This window comes from Callospermophilus lateralis, chromosome 12, assembly GCF_048772815.1.
Source record: "Callospermophilus lateralis isolate mCalLat2 chromosome 12, mCalLat2.hap1, whole genome shotgun sequence".
Lineage (NCBI taxonomy): Eukaryota > Metazoa > Chordata > Mammalia > Rodentia > Sciuridae > Callospermophilus > Callospermophilus lateralis.
Window position 1 is genome coordinate 25,130,828 of NC_135316.1, and position 23,994 is coordinate 25,154,821.

Below are 23,994 nucleotides of genomic sequence, written 5' to 3' on the forward strand. Positions count from 1 at the left end.
TAGGAATGGGATCAATGGCATTGATCCCATTGTCTTGAAGGAGGAACTTTGGATGGGCAGCCTCAGAGACCATGCGAGGAAATAATTGCCTATGTCCTAATAATACAATAGTTTTTCCATAGGAAAGAGGAGAGGGGAAACATATAGTGAATGAACATATTAAGTGAGTGCAGAAAAAAGCACACAGAAGGAGGAGGTCACTGACTGAGTAAATCCGTGCAGAGAGCACAGTATGGTTGCGAGCCATTAAGGAATACGCTGGGTATCATAGTAGCAAGCAATCTGATTGTCTTTACGAGTCTTCTTCATATATCTCATTGGCTCACCATCTATTTTTGAGTCCAAGTCCATTATGGACCTCAGTCTCTCAGGAGCCTGACACTACCCCCTCGCTGTCCACTGCACATCTGGAAACTCTGCAGCACCTTAGCCTAAGCTTCCTCATTCATGATTATAAATCCCTAAATCCAGTGGTGGATCTTGGGTTTTACACACAACTGAGTTAATGGTTGCCTTTAATGGTATTTTTCTCACATTGATACAGGCAATTTTGTACCAACGTGAATGCCCACGTTGACATTGGCCTTTTCTGTATCTAATCTCCCCTACCAATGGGGGATACAAAAGAATGAGGAATGGGAGCCTTTCAGAGGTTTTCACATAATGCCACCATTTCAGGTGTTTCCATAGATGCCTTTCCAAAGAACTCCTAGTGCAAAATGTACCTGATATAATAGTCTTGACATCCTTCTTCCTGGCACCCTTCATCTCTATGTCTGTAGTTTCACGAGAATGTCTCAATCCAGTGGGAGGCTGGATGGGATTGGGAAAATGAGATCCAATGAATGCTGTGTTTTTACTGCAATGTGTAGGGCATAGGAAAAGAAGCCCAAGGTGCAATTACCTTCATGGAAGGAGCCGCCTGAGATACTGAAAAGGAAAAGGGACATAGAGTCAATTAGCCATGCATGTGACAAAACCAGCCATACCTTGGTCTCATATTAAGAAGGAGCTGGACAATCATGCTTCACTTTGGGCATAACTTTGGTCGCCTTTGGCCCTTTAGGGTTTGTGTGCATATTTCCTGGTTTGGGGTTCTGAAAACCACAAGGCTGCATGGTACCACCTTAAACAGGGGCAGAAACATAGGGTGAATCAACACAAGCAGTGAAGTTTCCAACCCTGAGACTCTATGCAATAGCCATAAATCCAAGAGGAAAGCGAATGGATGCCAACATAAAGAGGCACAGTGAGGAAGGATGTGATGGCAGATATCTTCGTTGACACGTATGAGAGTTCTTCAGTTCGCTGTACGCCCAACACCTGTGCTGTTCCTCCAGTTGGGCTAGAAGTCAGTGAGCACCAATTGTGTAAAGTCCAGTGAAAGGGGTCATGCATTTCTGATCCAAGAACTTTCCCTCCACCGATTGGCTGAGATATACACTTTCAGCAGAAGGGCTCATTAAAAACATTCTTGATTTCCATACCCACGGGGGACACTGGTGTGCCCTCCTTTCTTGCATCCTCTGCTTTAGGCAACTTGGGCTTGCTTGATGCAATCACAGGAGAAGACAGAGGGCCCAGTTCTATGAAACAATGGATGGTAAGATTAAAGTCTCAAAATATGGTAAAGCAAAGGGAAAGAGTCGACTGTGTTATAGCAGAAGTATTTCCTACCGATAACTTTCCATACTTAAAACTTGTGGGAAGGCCCATGAAAAATATGTCTTTGGATACTCAAAGTATGAGCTCTCCAAAGTCTTCTGTTCCCACCGAGTCTGCTTTCCTATATCTTGGTCATCTTTCAAGGATTTCCATGAAATGACTCTCTCACAAAATGAGCTCTGGATAGGGTCAGGTGTCACTCAGGACCAGAGCACATTTGTAGCTTGCTAAAAGCTCTGGATTCCATCGCACTATGTCCCCCTCCCCAGAATAGGGAAGGAGATGAGAGCTGTCTTTCTGAAAAAAGCCAGTGCTTCTACAATCATAGAGATCCCCTCTGAACCATTGACATCACTGCAAAATGCAGGCTCCAGGCGTGCAAGTGCGGCACAGGGAAATGACTTGCTCAAGTTTGACTCCATGTACCATTCTCCTCTACTTTGAATAATCTACGGACAGACAGTACTCCCAGTTTTCATTTGAAGGCAGACATACTGAAGACAGCTGAGATGCATTCCCTGCTTCCTCATCACAGTCTCCAAATGTACCTAGCTAACTTCTTGCTTGCCTTCCTCCTTTCCCTTACTCTTCTGCTTTTCAGAAAGAACCTCGACCCCGGTGGTCTCCATCTTGATTCTCCACTTGATTGCCTTTGTATGGATTTCTCCCACTCACTCTTTTTCTCAAATAACCTGACAAGGACCTTCTCCCTTGTCAAGAGCCATGCTCAGAGATGAAAGCAAAACCTTGGCCTTCCATTCCTCTCCATGGGTCCTCAGCTATCTCCCCATGGCTCTTCACTGAGGCTTCATTAAGAAGAAGCCCATTCCCTGACTGCTCAGAATGTGGCCTGAGGGTCAGGAGCATTGGAATCACCTTAGAACCCATGACAGATGCAGAATTCAAGACCTGCTGAATGACAATGCATATTTTGAACCTGGTCCCCAACAGATGACCCACTGGAATAGAGAGATGCGGTCTGTGGGAGTCCAAGCCTAAACTCTTCAACTTCAAATGCCTATTTAAAATCAAGCCACAGTCTCCTCTCTACCAGGACCCCCAAATCTAAGATGTATAAGGAGTCAATTTTTCCAGTGGACCTTCGGTCAGGCTGGGGCCTTGGTGATGAATCCATAAGCAACCCTACACTTCTCAAGTCCACGAGGGTGCTCAAAAAATACCAGCATTTCCTAGCATGTTCAATTCTGTTTGTGGCTGTGGGAACATGTCAGTTTACGGGTGGCCCATCAAGGTAGCTCTGCATGACCTGGGACTGAGTTCCTGAAGGCCTTTCTCACCAGGAGGAAGACAGGAAGATTGGAACAACTGGCACTACATCTCATGCCAAGTTTGGTCCCTGATGCTCACAAGGCTTTCTGGCATCTCTAATATGCTTCTCTCCCTCTCTCTCTCTTTCTCTCTCTGTAGCCAGTCATCTGAGATTCCCCCCTTCACGGTGCACACCTGCTTGCTTCTTTTCTCTCCATTGACTCCCTGTACTCTGTTTTGCTCCTTCTTCAAGCCACCTTCTACAGTCCCCTCCAATGTTTCCCAACCTTAGTCTGCTCAGGTTTTGAATCATTGGTTCCAATCACCTCATGACACTCTGGATGTTACCTGTCCCTCAAAAGGCAGAAGCTGTACCCATTGTTACCTTCCACTACTCAAGTCGATTCCTGTCTTCCACTATTCAAATAGAGTGCTGCTTAGGATTGAAATAAATTGGCTGTCCACTGTAATTTTTTATACTGTGTAGCTCTTACCTTCCAGAGTATTTGCTTCCTTTTCAGTCGTATCCGCAGAGGAACCATCCAAGCCCTCTCCTGTCCAAACCTCAGAGACTCTCTGGTAAAATTAATATCAAAATTGATATCATTTAAAATTAATATCAATAACCGATTCTGAAGCAGCATTATAAAGCAGACATGTCACTTGGGCTGTGCACGTCAGTAAGGATTAAAAAACTAGACAAGTCTAATCTTCCAAAATTGAACGATTGAAAAGAGAACTTCATATATCCTCCCCCATGAAGACCAACTTTCATCTTCACATGGCTGCTGATTCTGAAAGGAGAGGGCCACCACAAAAGAAACACATTCTTCTAAAACATACTATCTGATGCGCGAACGTGCGCAGACATACTACTCCTGTAACACCTAACCCGACTCAACGTTTTCTAGCATCAAGGAGAGAATGATATTTAAAATATACTCGAACACATTCTGACAAATTCGGATATCAGCCAGCATTACACACTGGCAACATTCTGATGACAGGATACTTGTGATAGAATCACGTTGGTTTGTAAGACAATTTGAATCATGCTATGTTGAAGGGAAACAAAACAGCGTTCCGTGGGCCTCCTTAGCTGAACAAAAACTTTTGCATTCAAAATAACCTTTGGGGAAATTTTTACTGAGAGGAAGACTCATCCATCGCATATGATGCCAAATTAGGGAGAGAAAGGTTTCTCCATTTTGCATTTACCTAACTTGGGCTTAATAATGTGGTTGTGTAGGCAGCACTTTCTACTCAAAAAGAAAACAGTGACAGAAAAGGGTACCAAGGCATAAAAGTGATTTTGAGTACACATATTCAAGACCCCTGGTACATGAAAATTGAATAGGCCAGGAGACAGGCACAAAAAGAATGCGGTAGAATCTAGCAGGGCAACTCAGAATATCATGGGAATGAAAATGGCTTTCCTGATTGCATAGTCCGAACATTCACTGTGGGTCTATGGGAAAGCACAGGTTTCTTTCTTTTCTTTCCTTCCTTTCTTTCTTTCTTGCCTTCCTTCCTTCCTTCCTTCCTTCCTTCCTTTCTTCCTTTTTTCCTCCTTTCTATCTTCCTACCTTTTTTTCTTTCTTTTCTAAATATTCATTTGCTATCCTACTCCTTTTCTCAATTTGTTTATTACTTCAGCAATCCTTTGGGGGAGTTTCTTGGATCTTCGAGATACAAGATCCTATTCTTGTGTCAACAGTAATATTTTAACATCTTGCTTTCCTATTCTTGCCCCTTCCCCCATTTTCTCATGGCTCTCTTGCCTGGATGCTCAGGAAGCTGTGTTCCAGAATTGACCCAATTCTCTAATGGGGAATAGACACTGAAGACAAGGCCTATTGAAATCCATGGCCCTTGATTAGAGGCTACTAGTATAATCCTAACCTTTTGGGCCACAAGTAGGGACCACCCTTGAACATGAGTCCATTCAGTGGCCATTGGTGTTTTTCATTAGTTTATCATAATAGCCAGCTGTTAAATCAGTCTAATATTTGATCATAAGTCACTGATCATTTAAGGAGGTTATCCAAATGGAAGCAGAAAACACCAAGCAATCTTAGGCCTCAGACCTAAGGAGCAACTAGTTCAATAAGGTACCATGAATTCTGAAATGGTTTGCACATTCTTAAACTTTCCAAGTTTTTTTAGACCTAAGGATTCAGTGATGATCTCGGCTTGATGAGAATAGTCAGAGAGGTAATTTCATGGGGACTACTGTCCATTAGTAGAGCAAGGCAAATGTTGGGAAGCCAGGAAGGGAAATGGACATGTTTACATACCTTTGGCTTCTGCTTCTTGGAAGCACCAAGGGTTGTGCCCGCTTCCTCTGCTTTCACATTGAAATGTGGTTCTGCGGACAAATATGCAGATTTACATAAATGAATTAGAACATCCTGAACAGTGATGCTGTGTCCTAATGGAAATACATGGGTCTAACAGTAATTCCCTTCTCTTTTCCCACACATGCATTTACGTGCAGCTTCACTTTCAGCTGAATGCTGATTTTATTACTTACATTGCTACTGTGTGTGCGTGAGTGGTCCTGGAATGGAAGCCATGGACTTTGGCATGCTTGGCAAACATTCTGCCACCGGATTTCCTCCCTTGGGATCTTATGCTAGGTATTAGAAAAACCATTGGATGAACCTGACATAAATTTCCTAGGTACACAGACTGGTGTTTCTTGCATTGCTCCTTGGCTAGCTCTTTACTTCTTTTTCCACTGGATGATTCCCTTAGTTCTGGATCATCATGATTTCTGGATTGCAGGGAACAACATTATGGGTCCGATCCTCAGTCAATGGTATCAGTCACCATTGTCAAGAGTCTTGATTTACTTGACCTGATAGTTGACTGAGCTCCTGGTAAGTGCTAATGTGGATAAAAGACTTCAGATGTGGTGGTGTTCCTGCAGGTAGGGCCAGAGCAGTGTGTCAATGAGTGAGCATGGGGGGCAGCCAGGGGTCGGAAATGGTGAGGGCAAGGAAGGGATTTGCAAGGGAGAGAAAGAGACCATGATTCAATGGCATCTACATGGCTCAAAACAAATAGAGTTGGAGTCGTGTCAAGTGACTGAAAGGACACGGGACAGGGATGCATACACTGAGAGAGGCCCAATTTACACTCTGAAAGGTTTCTAGTTTACTTGACAACACTGGTACCATCACGTGCATAAAACATCAGTGCATAAAGGCAACGTGGGTACACTGAGGTTCATGCCTCATATGTGCAGTGTAGCGAGAACAACATGACAAATCCCCTGGGTACATCGAATGCGAGGGGCCTGTGAAAAATCGGTGGCGAATGTGTAGAAGGCAACCGCCCAAAATAATATGGATGCACACCTGGATGGGGGAAGGTTTGCAGACACGTAGAGGACACGAAGTCGTCAGTGCGAGGGAACAATGAGCTTTTTAAGTGAATTCAACTAAAAATCTGTGTCCCTAGAACCGGAGATCATTTCCCAAGTCTATCAAACGTATCCAATCCGATGGGACATGAACTAGAGGACAGGATTCAGGTTTTTGTGTTCACCATCTGGTTTCTGTGCTGCTCAGCTGCCTACACTGAGGAAAGTGTTCTTCCTGTTTGGCGTGCGATGTCCTGAGCCTTGGAATTGCCAAACTCCTCAATGAATCAGAAGAGCGGACATTCAAGCTCAGTGGTACAAAAACTGCTTCGCATGTCAAGGTCCTGGGTTCAATTCCCTCCCTTGAAAATGATTATTACAGGCATGAATAGGAATGGGATCAATGGCATTGATCCCATTGTCTTGAAGGAGGAACTTTGGATGGGCAGCCTCAGAGACCATGCGAGGAAATAATTGCCTATGTCCTAATAATACAATAGTTTTTCCATAGGAAAGAGGAGAGGGGAAACATATAGTGAATGAACATATTAAGTGAGTGCAGAAAAAAGCACACAGAAGGAGGAGGTCACTGACTGAGTAAATCCGTGCAGAGAGCACAGTATGGTTGCGAGCCATTAAGGAATACGCTGGGTATCATAGTAGCAAGCAATCTGATTGTCTTTACGAGTCTTCTTCATATATCTCATTGGCTCACCATCTATTTTTGAGTCCAAGTCCAATATGGACCTCAGTCTCTCAGGAGCCTGACACTACCCCCTCGCTGTCCACTGCACATCTGGAAACTCTGCAGCACCTTAGCCTAAGCTTCCTCATTCATGATTATAAATCCCTAAATCCAGTGGTGGATCTTGGGTTTTACACACAACTGAGTTAATGGTTGCCTTTAATGGTATTTTTCTCACATTGATACAGGCAATTTTGTACCAACGTGAATGCCCACGTTGACATTGGCCTTTTCTGTATCTAATCTCCCCTACCAATGGGGGATACAAAAGAATGAGGAATGGGAGCCTTTCAGAGGTTTTCACATAATGCCACCATTTCAGGTGTTTCCATAGATGCCTTTCCAAAGAACTCCTAGTGCAAAATGTACCTGATATAATAGTCTTGACATCCTTCTTCCTGGCACCCTTCATCTCTATGTCTGTAGTTTCACGAGAATGTCTCAATCCAGTGGGAGGCTGGATGGGATTGGGAAAATGAGATCCAATGAATGCTGTGTTTTTACTGCAATGTGTAGGGCATAGGAAAAGAAGCCCAAGGTGCAATTACCTTCATGGAAGGAGCCGCCTGAGATACTGAAAAGGAAAAGGGACATAGAGTCAATTAGCCATGCATGTGACAAAACCAGCCATACCTTGGTCTCATATTAAGAAGGAGCTGGACAATCATGCTTCACTTTGGGCATAACTTTGGTCGCCTTTGGCCCTTTAGGGTTTGTGTGCATATTTCCTGGTTTGGGGTTCTGAAAACCACAAGGCTGCATGGTACCACCTTAAACAGGGGCAGAAACATAGGGTGAATCAACACAAGCAGTGAAGTTTCCAACCCTGAGACTCTATGCAATAGCCATAAATCCAAGAGGAAAGCGAATGGATGCCAACATAAAGAGGCACAGTGAGGAAGGATGTGATGGCAGATATCTTCGTTGACACGTATGAGAGTTCTTCAGTTCGCTGTACGCCCAACACCTGTGCTGTTCCTCCAGTTGGGCTAGAAGTCAGTGAGCACCAATTGTGTAAAGTCCAGTGAAAGGGGTCATGCATTTCTGATCCAAGAACTTTCCCTCCACCGATTGGCTGAGATATACACTTTCAGCAGAAGGGCTCATTAAAAACATTCTTGATTTCCATACCCACGGGGGACACTGGTGTGCCCTCCTTTCTTGCATCCTCTGCTTTAGGCAACTTGGGCTTGCTTGATGCAATCACAGGAGAAGACAGAGGGCCCAGTTCTATGAAACAATGGATGGTAAGATTAAAGTCTCAAAATATGGTAAAGCAAAGGGAAAGAGTCGACTGTGTTATAGCAGAAGTATTTCCTACCGATAACTTTCCATACTTAAAACTTGTGGGAAGGCCCATGAAAAATAAGTCTTTGGATACTCAAAGTATGAGCTCTCCAAAGTCTTCTGTTCCCACCGAGTCTGCTTTCCTATATCTTGGTCATCTTTCAAGGATTTCCATGAAATGACTCTCTCACAAAATGAGCTCTGGATAGGGTCAGGTGTCACTCAGGACCAGAGCACATTTGTAGCTTGCTAAAAGCTCTGGATTCCATCGCACTATGTCCCCCTCCCCAGAATAGGGAAGGAGATGAGAGCTGTCTTTCTGAAAAAAGCCAGTGCTTCTACAATCATAGAGATCCCCTCTGAACCATTGACATCACTGCAAAATGCAGGCTCCAGGCGTGCAAGTGCGGCACAGGGAAATGACTTGCTCAAGTTTGACTCCATGTACCATTCTCCTCTACTTTGAATAATCTACGGACAGACAGTACTCCCAGTTTTCATTTGAAGGCAGACATACTGAAGACAGCTGAGATGCATTCCCTGCTTCCTCATCACAGTCTCCAAATGTACCTAGCTAACTTCTTGCTTGCCTTCCTCCTTTCCCTTACTCTTCTGCTTTTCAGAAAGAACCTCGACCCCGGTGGTCTCCATCTTGATTCTCCACTTGATTGCCTTTGTATGGATTTCTCCCACTCACTCTTTTTCTCAAATAACCTGACAAGGACCTTCTCGCTTGTCAAGAGCCATGCTCAGAGATGAAAGCAAAACCTTGGCCTTCCATTCCTCTCCATGGGTCCTCAGCTATCTCCCCATGGCTCTTCACTGAGGCTTCATTAAGATGAAGCCCATTCCCTGACTGCTCAGAATGTGGCCTGAGGGTCAGGAGCATTGGAATCACCTTAGAACCCATGACAGATGCAGAATTCAAGACCTGCTGAATGACAATGCATATTTTGAACCTGGTCCCCAACAGATGACCCACTGGAATAGAGAGATGCGGTCTGTGGGAGTCCAAGCCTAAACTCTTCAACTTCAAATGCCTATTTAAAATCAAGCCACAGTCTCCTCTCTACCAGGTCCCCCAAATCAAAGATATATAAGGAGTCAATTTTTCCAGTGGACCTTCGGTCAGGCTGGGGCCTTGGTGATGAATCCATAAGCAACCCTACACTTCTCAAGTCCACGAGGGTGCTCAAAAAATACCAGCATTTCCTAGCATGTTCAATTCTGTTTGTGGCTGTGGGAACATGTCAGTTTACGGGTGGCCCATCAAGGTAGCTCTGCATGACCTGGGACTGAGTTCCTGAAGGCCTTTCTCACCAGGAGGAAGACAGGAAGATTGGAACAACTGGCACTACATCTCATGCCAAGTTTGGTCCCTGATGCTCACAAGGCTTTCTGGCATCTCTAATATGCTTCTCTCCCTCTCTCTCTCTTTCTCTCTCTGTAGCCAGTCATCTGAGATTCCCCCCTTCATGGTGCACACCTGCTTGCTTCTTTTCTCTCCATTGACTCCCTGTACTCTGTATTGCTCCTTCTTCAATCCACCTTCTACAGTCCCCTCCAATGTTTCCCAACCTTAGTCTGCTCAGGTTTTGAATCATTGGTTCCAATCACCTCATGACACTCTGGATGTTACCTGTCCCTCAAAAGGCAGAAGCTGTACCCATTGTTACCTTCCACTACTCAAGTCGATTCCTGTCTTCCACTATTCAAATAGAGTGCTGCTTAGGATTGAAATAAATTGGCTGTCCACTGTAATTTTTTATACTGTGTAGCTCTTACCTTCCAGAGTATTTGCTTCCTTTTCAGTCGTATCCGCAGAGGAACCATCCAAGCCCTCTCCTGTCCAAACCTCAGAGACTCTCTGGTAAAATTAATATCAAAATTGATATCATTTAAAATTAATATCAATAACCGATTCTGAAGCAGCATTATAAAGCAGACATGTCACTTGGGCTGTGCACGTCAGTAAGGATTAAAAAACTAGACAAGTCTAATCTTCCAAAATTGAACGATTGAAAAGAGAACTTCATATATCCTCCCCCATGAAGACCAACTTTCATCTTCACATGGCTGCTGATTCTGAAAGGAGAGGGCCACCACAAAAGAAACACATTCTTCTAAAACATACTATCTGATGCGCGAACGTGCGCAGACATACTACTCCTGTAACACCTAACCCGACTCAACGTTTTCTAGCATCAAGGAGAGAATGATATTTAAAATATACTCGAACACATTCTGACAAATTCGGATATCAGCCAGCATTACACACTGGCAACATTCTGATGACAGGATACTTGTGATAGAATCACGTTGGTTTGTAAGACAATTTGAATCATGCTATGTTGAAGGGAAACAAAACAGCGTTCCGTGGGCCTCCTTAGCTGAACAAAAACTTTTGCATTCAAAATAACCTTTGGGGAAATTTTTACTGAGAGGAAGACTCATCCATCGCATATGATGCCAAATTAGGGAGAGAAAGGTTTCTCCATTTTGCATTTACCTAACTTGGGCTTAATAATGTGGTTGTGTAGGCAGCACTTTCTACTCAAAAAGAAAACAGTGACAGAAAAGGGTACCAAGGCATAAAAGTGATTTTGAGTACACATATTCAAGACCCCTGGTACATGAAAATTGAATAGGCCAGGAGACAGGCACAAAAAGAATGCGGTAGAATCTAGCAGGGCAACTCAGAATATCATGGGAATGAAAATGGCTTTCCTGATTGCATAGTCCGAACATTCACTGTGGGTCTATGGGAAAGCACAGGTTTCTTTCTTTTCTTTCCTTCCTTTCTTTCTTTCTTGCCTTCCTTCCTTCCTTCCTTCCTTCCTTCCTTTCTTCCTTTTTTCCTCCTTTCTATCTTCCTACCTTTTTTTCTTTCTTTTCTAAATATTCATTTGCTATCCTACTCCTTTTCTCAATTTGTTTATTACTTCAGCAATCCTTTGGGGGAGTTTCTTGGATCTTCGAGATACAAGATCCTATTCTTGTGTCAACAGTAATATTTTAACATCTTGCTTTCCTATTCTTGCCCCTTCCCCCATTTTCTCATGGCTCTCTTGCCTGGATGCTCAGGAAGCTGTGTTCCAGAATTGACCCAATTCTCTAATGGGGAATAGACACTGAAGACAAGGCCTATTGAAATCCATGGCCCTTGATTAGAGGCTACTAGTATAATCCTAACCTTTTGGGCCACAAGTAGGGACCACCCTTGAACATGAGTCCATTCAGTGGCCATTGGTGTTTTTCATTAGTTTATCATAATAGCCAGCTGTTAAATCAGTCTAATATTTGATCATAAGTCACTGATCATTTAAGGAGGTTATCCAAATGGAAGCAGAAAACACCAAGCAATCTTAGGCCTCAGACCTAAGGAGCAACTAGTTCAATAAGGTACCATGAATTCTGAAATGGTTTGCACATTCTTAAACTTTCCAAGTTTTTTTAGACCTAAGGATTCAGTGATGATCTCGGCTTGATGAGAATAGTCAGAGAGGTAATTTCATGGGGACTACTGTCCATTAGTAGAGCAAGGCAAATGTTGGGAAGCCAGGAAGGGAAATGGACATGTTTACATACCTTTGGCTTCTGCTTCTTGGAAGCACCAAGGGTTGTGCCCGCTTCCTCTGCTTTCACATTGAAATGTGGTTCTGCGGACAAATATGCAGATTTACATAAATGAATTAGAACATCCTGAACAGTGATGCTGTGTCCTAATGGAAATACATGGGTCTAACAGTAATTCCCTTCTCTTTTCCCACACATGCATTTACGTGCAGCTTCACTTTCAGCTGAATGCTGATTTTATTACTTACATTGCTACTGTGTGTGCGTGAGTGGTCCTGGAATGGAAGCCATGGACTTTGGCATGCTTGGCAAACATTCTGCCACCGGATTTCCTCCCTTGGGATCTTATGCTAGGTATTAGAAAAACCATTGGATGAACCTGACATAAATTTCCTAGGTACACAGACTGGTGTTTCTTGCATTGCTCCTTGGCTAGCTCTTTACTTCTTTTTCCACTGGATGATTCCCTTAGTTCTGGATCATCATGATTTCTGGATTGCAGGGAACAACATTATGGGTCCGATCCTCAGTCAATGGTATCAGTCACCATTGTCAAGAGTCTTGATTTACTTGACCTGATAGTTGACTGAGCTCCTGGTAAGTGCTAATGTGGATAAAAGACTTCAGATGTGGTGGTGTTCCTGCAGGTAGGGCCAGAGCAGTGTGTCAATGAGTGAGCATGGGGGGCAGCCAGGGGTCGGAAATGGTGAGGGCAAGGAAGGGATTTGCAAGGGAGAGAAAGAGACCATGATTCAATGGCATCTACATGGCTCAAAACAAATAGAGTTGGAGTCGTGTCAAGTGACTGAAAGGACACGGGACAGGGATGCATACACTGAGAGAGGCCCAATTTACACTCTGAAAGGTTTCTAGTTTACTTGACAACACTGGTACCATCACGTGCATAAAACATCAGTGCATAAAGGCAACGTGGGTACACTGAGGTTCATGCCTCATATGTGCAGTGTAGCGAGAACTACATGACAAATCCCCTGGGTACATCCAGTGCGAGGGGCCTGTGAAAAATCGGTGGCGAATGTGTAGAAGGCAACCGCCCAAAATAATATGGATGCACACCTGGATGGGGGAAGGTTTGCAGACACGTAGAGGACACGAAGTCGTCAGTGCGAGGGAACAATGAGCTTTTTAAGTGAATTCAACTAAAAATCTGTGTCCCTAGAACCGGAGATCATTTCCCAAGTCTATCAAACGTATCCAATCCGATGGGACATGAACTAGAGGACAGGATTCAGGTTTTTGTGTTCACCATCTGGTTTCTGTGCTGCTCAGCTGCCTACACTGAGGAAAGTGTTCTTCCTGTTTGGCGTGCGATGTCCTGAGCCTTGGAATTGCCAAACTCCTCAATGAATCAGAAGAGCGGACATTCAAGCTCAGTGGTACAAAAACTGCTTCGCATGTCAAGGTCCTGGGTTCAATTCCCTCCCTTGAAAATGATTATTACAGGCATGAATAGGAATGGGATCAATGGCATTGATCCCATTGTCTTGAAGGAGGAACTTTGGATGGGCAGCCTCAGAGACCATGCGAGGAAATAATTGCCTATGTCCTAATAATACAATAGTTTTTCCATAGGAAAGAGGAGAGGGGAAACATATAGTGAATGAACATATTAAGTGAGTGCAGAAAAAAGCACACAGAAGGAGGAGGTCACTGACTGAGTAAATCCGTGCAGAGAGCACAGTATGGTTGCGAGCCATTAAGGAATACGCTGGGTATCATAGTAGCAAGTAATCTGATTGTCTTTACGAGTCTTCTTCATATATCTCATTGGCTCACCATCTATTTTTGAGTCCAAGTCCATTATGGACCTCAGTCTCTCAGGAGCCTGACACTACCCCCTCGCTGTCCACTGCACATCTGGAAACTCTGCAGCACCTTAGCCTAAGCTTCCTCATTCATGATTATAAATCCCTAAATCCAGTGGTGGATCTTGGGTTTTACACACAACTGAGTTAATGGTTGCCTTTAATGGTATTTTTCTCACATTGATACAGGCAATTTTGTACCAACGTGAATGCCCACGTTGACATTGGCCTTTTCTGTATCTAATCTCCCCTACCAATGGGGGATACAAAAGAATGAGGAATGGGAGCCTTTCAGAGGTTTTCACATAATGCCACCATTTCAGGTGTTTCCATAGATGCCTTTCCAAAGAACTCCTAGTGCAAAATGTACCTGATATAATAGTCTTGACATCCTTCTTCCTGGCACCCTTCATCTCTATGTCTGTAGTTTCACGAGAATGTCTCAATCCAGTGGGAGGCTGGATGGGATTGGGAAAATGAGATCCAATGAATGCTGTGTTTTTACTGCAATGTGTAGGGCATAGGAAAAGAAGCCCAAGGTGCAATTACCTTCATGGAAGGAGCCGCCTGAGATACTGAAAAGGAAAAGGGACATAGAGTCAATTAGCCATGCATGTGACAAAACCAGCCATACCTTGGTCTCATATTAAGAAGGAGCTGGACAATCATGCTTCACTTTGGGCATAACTTTGGTCGCCTTTGGCCCTTTAGGGTTTGTGTGCATATTTCCTGGTTTGGGGTTCTGAAAACCACAAGGCTGCATGGTACCACCTTAAACAGGGGCAGAAACATAGGGTGAATCAACACAAGCAGTGAAGTTTCCAACCCTGAGACTCTATGCAATAGCCATAAATCCAAGAGGAAAGCGAATGGATGCCAACATAAAGAGGCACAGTGAGGAAGGATGTGATGGCAGATATCTTCGTTGACACGTATGAGAGTTCTTCAGTTCGCTGTATGCCCAACACCTGTGCTGTTCCTCCAGTTGGGCTAGAAGTCAGTGAGCACCAATTGTGTAAAGTCCAGTGAAAGGGGTCATGCATTTCTGATCCCAGAACTTTCCCTCCACCGATTGGCTGAGATATACACTTTCAGCAGAAGGACTCATTGAAAACATGCTTGATTTCCATACCTATGGGGGACACTGGTGTGCCCTCCTTTCTTGCATCCTCTGCTTTAGGCAACTTGGGCTTGCTTGATGCAATCAGAGGAGAAGACAGAGGGCCCAGTTCTATGAAACAATGGATGGTAAGATTAAAATCTCAAACTATGGTAAAGAAAAGGGAAAGAGTCGACTGTGTTATCACAGAAGGATTTCCTACCGATAACATTCCATACTTAAAACCTGTGGGAAGGCCCAGGAAAAATAAGTCTTTGGATACTCAAAGTATGAGCTCTCCAAAGTCTTCTGTTTCCACCAAGTCTGCTTTCCTATATCTTGGTCATCTTTCAAGGATTTCCATGAAATGACTCTCTCACAAAATGAGCTCTGAATAGGGTCAGGTGTCACTCAGGACTAGAGCACATTTGTAGCTTGCTAAAAGCTCTGGATTCCATTGCACTATGTCCCCCTCCCCAGAATAGGGAAGGAGATGAGAGCTGTCTTTCGGAAAAAAGCCAGTGCTTCTACATTCATAGAGATCCCCTCTGAACCATTGACATCACTGCAAAATGCAGGCTCCAGGCGTGCAAGTGCGGCACAGGGAAATTTCTTGCTCAAGCTTGACTGAATGTACCATTCTCCTCTCCTTTGAATAATCTATGGACACACGGTACTCCCAGTTTTCATTTGAAGGCAGACATACTGAAGACAGCTGAGATGCATTCCCTGCTTCCTCATCACAGTCTCCAAATGTACCTAGCTTACTTCTTGCTTGCCTTCCTCCTTTCCCTTACTCTTCTGCTTTTCAGAAAGAACCTTGACCCCGGTGGTCTCCATCTTGATTGTCCACTTGATTGCCTTTGTATGGATTTCTCCCACTCACTCTTTTTCTCAAATAACCTTACAAGGACCTTCCCACTTGTCAAGAGCCATGCTCAGAGATGAAAGCAAAACCTTGGCCTTCCATTTGTCTCCCTTGGTCCTCAGCTGTCTCCCCATGGCTCTTCATTGAGGCTTCAATAAAGAGAAGCAGATTCCCTGACTCATCAGAATGTGCCCTGAGGGCCAGGAGCATTGGAATCACCTAAGAACCCATTACAGATGCAGAATTCAAAACCTGCCCAATTGCAGTGCGTATTTTGAACCTGGTCCCCAAAAGATGACCCACTGGAGTGGAGAGATGCGGTCTGTTGGAGTCCAAAGCTAAATTCTTCAACTACAACTGCCTATTTGGAATTGAGCCACAGTCTCCTCTCTACCAGGTCTCCCAAATCAAAGATATTTAAGGAGTCCATTTTTCCAGTGGACCTTCGGTCAGGCTGGGGCCTTGGTGACCAATCCATAAGCAACCCTACACTTCCCAAGTCCACGAGGGTGCTCCAAAAATACCAGCGTTTCCTAGCATGTTCAATTCTGTTTGTGGCTGTGGGAACATGCCAGTTTACGGGTGGTCCATCAATGTAGCTATGCATGACTTGGGACTGAGTTCCTGAAGGCCTTTCTCACCGGGAGGAAGACAGGAAGATTGGAACAACTGGCACTACATCTCATGCCAAGTTTGGTCCCTGAAGCTCACAAGGCTTTCTGGCATCTCTAATATCCTTCTCTCCCTCTATCTCTCTTTCTCTCTCTGTAGCCAGTCATCTGAGATTCCCCCTTTCACAGTGCACACCTGCTTGCTTCTTTTCTCTCCATTGACTCCCTGTACTCTGTTTTGCTCCTTCTTCAATCCACCTTCTACTGTCCCCTCCAGTGTTTCCCAACCTTAGTCAGCTCAGGTTTTGAATCATTGGTTCCAATCACCTCATGACACTCTAAATGTTACCTGTCCCTCAAAAGGCAGGAGCTGTACCCATTGTTACCTTCCACTACTCAGTAGATTCCTGTCTTCCACTCTTCAAATAGACTGCTGCTTAGGATGGAAATAAATAGGCTGTCCATTGTAATTTTTTATACTGTGTGGCTCTTACCTTCCAGAGTATGTGCTTCCTTTTCAATCGTATCCTCAGAGGAACCATCCAAGCTGTCTCCTGAGCAAATCTCAGAGACTCTCTGGTAAAATTAATATCAAAATTGATATCATTTAAAATTAATATCAGTCACCGATTCTGAAGCAGCATTTTAAAGCAGACATGTCACTTGGGCTGTGCACGTCAGTAAGGATTTAAAAACTAGACAAGTCTAATCTTCCAAAATTGATTATTGAAAAGAGAACTTCATATATCCTCCCCCCATGAAGACCAACTTTCATCTTCACATTGCTACTGACTCTGAAAGGAGAACGCCACCACAGAAGAAACACATTCTCCCAAAACATACTATCTGATGCGCGAAAAGGCGCAGACATACTTCTCTTGTAACACCTAACCCGGCTCAACGTTTTCTAGCATAAAGGAGAGAATGATATTTAAAATATACTCAAACACATTCTGACAAATTTGGATATCAGCCAGCATTACACACTGGCAACATTCTGATGACAGCACATTTGTGATAGAATCACGTTGGTTTGTAAGACAATTTGAATTATGCTATGCTGAAGGGAAATGGAACAGCGTTACCTGGGCCTCCAGGGCTGAACAAAAACTTTTGCAATCTAAATAACCTTTGGGGAAATTTTTACTCAGAGGAAGACTCATCCATCGCCTATGATGCCAAATTAGGGAGAGAAAGGTTTCTCCATTTTGCATTTACCTAACTTGGGCTTAATGATGTGGTTGTGTAGGCAGCACTTTCTAGTCAAAAAGAAAATAGTGACAGAAAAGGGTACCAAGGCATAAAACTGATTTTGAGACACATATTCAAGACCCCTGGTACATGAAAATTGAATAGGCCAGGAGACAGGCACAAAAAGAGTGTGGAAGAATCTAGCAGGGCAACTCAGAATATCATGGGAATGAAAATGGCTTTCCTGATTGCATAGTCCGAACATTCACTGTGGTTCTATGGGAAAGCACAGGTTTCTTTCTTTTCTTTCCTTCCTTCTTTTCTTTGTTATTTCCTTCCTTTTTTTTCCTTCCTTCCTTCCTTCCTTTCTTTTCTAAATATTCATTTTCTATCCTGCTCCTTTTCTCAATTTGTTTATTACTTCTGCACGCCTTTGGGGGAGTTTCTTGGATCTTTGAGATATAAGATCCTATTCTTGTGCCAACAGTAATATTTTAACATCTTGCTTTCCTATTCTTGCCCCTTCCCCCATTTTCTCATGGCTCTCTTGCCTGAATGCTCAGGAAGCTGTGTTCCAGAATTGACCCAGTTCTCTAATGGGGAATAGACACTGAAGACAAGGCCTATTGATATCCATGGCCCTTGATTAAAGGCTACTAGTGTAATCCTAATTTTTTGGGCCACAAGTAGGGACCACCCTTGAACATGAGTCCATTCGTTGGCCATTGGTGTTTTTCATTAGTTTATCATAATAACCAGCTGTTCAATCAGTCTGATATTTGATCATAAGTCACTGATCACTTTAGGAGGTTATCCAAATGGAAGCAGAAAACACCAAGCAATCTTAGGCCTCAGACCTAAGGAGCAACTAGTTCCATAAGGTACCATGAATTCTGAAATGGTTTGCACATTCTTAAGCTTTCCATGTGTTTTTAGACCTAAGGATCCAGTGATGATCTCGGCTTGATGAGAATAGTCAGAGAGGTAATTTCATGGGGACTACTGTCCATTAGTAGAGCAAGGCAAATGTTGGGAAGCCAGGAAGGGAAATGGACATGTTTACATACCTTTGGCTTCCGCTTCTTGGAAGCACCAAGGGGTGTGCCGGCTTCCTCTGCCTTCACATTGAAATGTGGTTCTGCTGACAAATATGCAGATTTACAGAAATGAATTAGAACCTCCTGAACAGTGATGCTGTGTCCTAATGGAAATACATAGGTCTAACAGTAATTCCCTTCTCTTTTCCCACGCATGCATTTACGTGCAGCTTCACTTTCAGCTGTATGCTGATTGTATTACTTACATTGCTACTGTGTGTGCATGAGTATTGCTGGAATGGAAGCCATGGACTTTGGCATGCTTGGCAAACATTCTGCCACCGGATTTCCTCCCTTGGGATCTTATGCTAGGTATTAGGAAAACCATTGGATGACCCTGACATGAATTTCCTAGGTACACAGACTGGTGTTTCTTGCATTGCTCCTTGGCTAGCTCTTTACTTGTTTTTCCACTGGATGATCCCTTAGTTCAGGATCATCATGATTTCTGCATTGCTGGGAACAACATTATGGGTCCCATCCTCAGTCAATGGTATCAGTCACCATTGACAAGAGTCTTGATTTACTTGACCTCATAGTTGACTGATCTCCTGGTAAGTGCTAATGTGGATAAAAGACTTCAGATGTGGTGGTGTTCCTGCAGGTAGGACCAGAGCAGTGTGTCAATGAGTGAGCATGGGGGGGCAGCCAGGGGTCAGAAATGGTGAGGGCAAGGAAGGGAATTGCAAGGGAGAGAAAGAGAACATGATTCAATGGCATCTGCATAGCTAAAAACAAATACAGTAGGAGTCGTGTCAAGTGACTGAAAGGACAGGGGACAGGGATGCATACACTGAGAGAGGCCCAATTTACACTCTGAAAGGTTTCTAGTTTACTTGACAACACTGGGACCATCACGTGCATAAAACGTCTGTGCATAAAGGCAACGTGGGTACACTGAGGTTCATGCCTCATATGTGCAGTGTAGCGAGAACAACATGACAAATCCTGGGTACATCCAGTGCGAGGGGCCTGTGCAAAATTGCTGGTGAATGTGTAGAAGGCAACCGCCCAATATAATATGGATGCACACCTGGACTGGGGAAAGGTATGCAGACACGTAGAGGACACAAAGTCGTCAGTGGGAGGGAACAATGAGCTTTTTAAGTGAATACAACTAAAAATCTGTGTCCCTAGAACTGGAGATCATTTCCCAAGTCTATCAAACGTATCCAATCAGATGGGACATGAACTAGAGGACAGGATTCAGGTTTTTGTGTTCACCATCTGGTTTCTGTGCTGCTCAGCTGCCTACATTGAGGAAAGTGTTCTTCATGTTTGGCGTGCGATGTCCTGAGCCTTGGAATTGCCAAACTCTTCAATGAATCAGAAGAGCTGGCATTCAGGCTCAGTGGTAGAGAAACTGCTTCGCATGTCAAGGTCCTGGGTTCAATTCCCTCCCTTGAAAATGATTATTACAGGCATGAATAGGAATGGGATCAATGGCATCACTGTCGTGAAGGAGGAACTTTGGATGGGCAGCCTCAGAGACCATGCGAGGAAGTAATTGCCTATGTCCTAATAATGCAATAGTTTTTCCATAGGAAAGAGGAGAGGGGAAACATATAGTGAATTAACATATTAAGTGAGTGCAGAATTAAGCACACAGAAGGAGGAGGTCACTGACTGAGTAAATCCGTGCAGAGAGCACAGTATGGGTGCGAGCCATTAAGGAATACTCTGGGTGTCATAGTAGCAAGCAATCTGATGGTCTTTACGTGGCCCCTTCATATGTCTCACTGGCTCACCATCTATTTTTGTGTCCAAGTCCAATATGGACCTCAGTCTCTCAGGAGCCTGACACTACCGCCTCGCTGTCCACTGCACATCTGGAAACTCTGCAGCACCTTAGCCTAAGCTTCCTCATTCATGATTATAAATCCCTAAATCCAGTGCTGGATCTTGGGTTTCACACACAACTGAGTTAATGGTTGCCTTTAATGGTATTTTTCTCACGTTGATAAAGGCAGTTTGCAGCAACGTGAATGCCCACGTTGACATTGGCCTTTTCTGTATCCAATCTCCCCTTCCAATGGGGGACACAAATGAATGAGGAATGGGAGCCTTTCAGAGGTTTTCACATAATGCCACCATTTCAGGTGTTTCCATAGACGCCTTTCCAAAGAACTCCTAGTGTAAAATGTACCTGATGGAATAGTCTTGACATCCTTCTTCCTGGCACCCTTCATCTCTGTGTCTGTAGTTTCACGAGAATGTCTCAATCCAGTGGGAGGCTGCATGGGTTTGGGAAAATGATATCCAATAAATGCTGTGTATTTACTGCAATGTGTAGGTCATAGGAAGAGAAGCGCAAGGTGCAATTACCTTCATGGAAGGAGCCGCCTGAGATACTGAAAAGGAAAAGGGACATAGAGTCAATTAGCCATGCATGTGACAAAACCAGCCATACCTTGGTCTCATATTAAGAAGGAGCTGGACACTCATGCTTCACTTTGGGCATAACTTTGGTAACCTTTGGCCCTTTAGGGTTTGTGTGCATACTTCCTGGTTTTGGGTTCTGAAAACCACAAGGCTGCATGGTACCACCTCAAACAGGGGCAGAAATATAGGGTGAATCAACACAAGCAGTGAAGTTTCCAGCCCTGAGACTCTATGCAATAGCCATAAATCAAAGAGGAAAGCGAATGGATGCCAACGTAAAGAGGCACAGTGGCAAGGTTGTGATGGCAGATATCTTCCTTGACACATATGGGAGTTCTTCAGTGCCCTGCACTCCCAACACCTGTGCTAGAATTCAGTGAGCGCCAATTGTGTAGAGTCCAGTGAAAGGGGTCCTGCATTTCTGATCCCAGAACTTTCCCTCCGCCGATTGGCTGAGATATACACTTTCAGCAGAAGGGCTCATTGAAAACATTCTTGATTTCCATACCCATGGGGGACACTGGTGTGCCCTCCTTTCTTGCATCCTCTGCTTTAGGCAACTTGGGCTTGCTGGATGCAATCACAGGAGAAGACAGAGGGCCCAGTTTTATGAAACAATGGATGGTAAGATTAAAGTCTCAAAGTATGGTAAAGAAAAGAGAAAGAGTCCACTGTGTTATCACAGAAGAATTTCCTACCGATAACATTCCATACTTAAAACCTGTGGGAAGGCCCAGGAAAAATAAGTCTTTGGATACTCAAAGTATGAGCTCTCTAAAGGCTTCTGTTCCCACCGAGTCTGCTTTCCTATATCTTGGTCATCTTTCAAGGATTTCCATGAAATGACTCTCTCACAAAATGAGCTCTGAATAGGGTCAGGTGTCACTCAGGACTAGAGCACATTTGTAGCTTGCTAAAAGCTCTGGATTCCATTGCACTATGTCCTCCTTACCAGAATAGGGAAGGAGATGAGAGCTGTCTTTTGGAAAAAAGCCAGTGCTTCTACATTCATAGAGATCCCCTCTGAACCATTGACATCACTGCAAAATGCAGGCTCCAGGCGTGCAAGTGCGGCCCAGGAAAATGACTTGCTCAAGCTTGACTCCATGTACCATTTTCCTCTCCTTTGAATAATCTATGGACACACGGTACTCCCAGTTTTCATTTGAAAGCAGACATACTGAAGACAGCTGAGATGCATTCCCTGCTTCCTCATCACAGTCTGCAAATGTACCTAGCTAACTTCTTGCTTGCCTTCCTCCTTTCCCTTACTCTTCTGCTTTTCAGAAAGAACCTCGACCCCGGTGGTCTCCATCTTGATTCTCCACTTGATTGCCTTTGTATGGATTTCTCCCACTCACTCTTTTTCTCAAATAACCTTACAAGGACCTTCCCCCTTGTCAAGAGCCATGCTCAGAGATGAAAGCAAAACCTTGGCCTTCCATTTGTCTCCGTTGGTCCTCAGCTATCACCCCATGGCTCTTCACTGAGGCTTCATTAAGGAGAAGCAGATTCCCTGACTCCTCAGAATGTGCCCTGAGGGCCAGGAGCATTGGAATCACATAAGAACCCATTACAGATGCAGAATTCAACACCTGCCGAATTGCAGTGCGTATTTTGAACCTGGTCCCCAAAAGATGACCCACTGGAGTGGAGAGATGCGGTCTGTGGGAGTCCAAAGCTAAATTCTTCAACTACAACTGCCTATTTGGAATTGAGCCACAGTCTCCTCTCTACCAGGTCTCCCAAATCAAAGATATTTAAGGAGTCAATTTTTCCAGTGGACCTTCGGTCAGGCTGGGGCCTTGGTGATCAATCCATAAGCAACCCTACACTTCCCAAGTCCACGAGGGTGCTCAAAAAATACCAGCGTTTCCTAGCATGTTCAATTCTGTTTGTGGCTGTGGGAACATGCCAGTTTACGGGTGGTCCATCAAGGTAGCTATGCATGACCTGGGACTGAGTTCCTGAAGGCCTTTCTCACCGGGAGGAAGACAGGAAGATTGGAACAACTGGCACTACATCTCATGCCAAGTTTGGTCCCTGAAGCTCACAAGGCTTTCTGGCATCTCTAATATGCTTCTCTCCCTCTCTCTCTCTTTCTCTCTCTGTAGCCAGTCATCTGAGATTCCCCCTTTCACGGTGCACACCTGCTTGCTTCTTTTCTCTCCATTGACTCCCTGTACTCTGTTTTGCTCCTTCTTCAATCCACCTTCTACTGTCCCCTCCAGTGTTTCCCAACCTTAGTCAGCTCAGGTTTTGAATCATTGGTTCCAATCACCTCATGACACTCTAAATGTTACCTGTCCCTCAAAAGGCAGGAGCTGTACCCATTGTTACCTTCCACTACTCAGTAGATTCCTGTCTTCCACTCTTCAAATAGACTGCTGCTTAGGATGGAAATAAATAGGCTGTCCATTGTAATTTTTTATACTGTGTGGCTCTTACCTTCCAGAGTATGTGCTTCCTTTTCAATCGTATCCTCAGAGGAACCATCCAAGCTGTCTCCTGAGCAAATCTCAGAGACTCTCTGGTAAAATTAATATCAAAATTGATATCATTTAAAATTAATATCAGTCACCGACTCTGAAGCAGCATTTTAAAGCAGACATGTCACTTGGGCTGTGCACGTCAGTAAGGATTTAAAAACTAGACAAGTCTAATCTTCCAAAATTGATTATTGAAAAGAGAACTTCATATATCCTCCCCCCATGAAGACCAACTTTCATCTTCACATGGCTACTGACTCTGAAAGGAGAATGCCACCACAGAAGAAACACATTCTCCCAAAACATACTATCTGATGCGCGAAAAGGCGCAGACATACTTCTCTTGTAACACCTAACCCGGCTCAACGTTTTCTAGCATAAAGGAGAGAATGATATTTAAAATATACTCAAACACATTCTGACAAATTTGGATATCAGCCAGCATTACACACTGGCCACATTCTGATGACAGCACATTTGTGATAGAATCACGTTGGTTTGTAAGACAATTTGAATTATGCT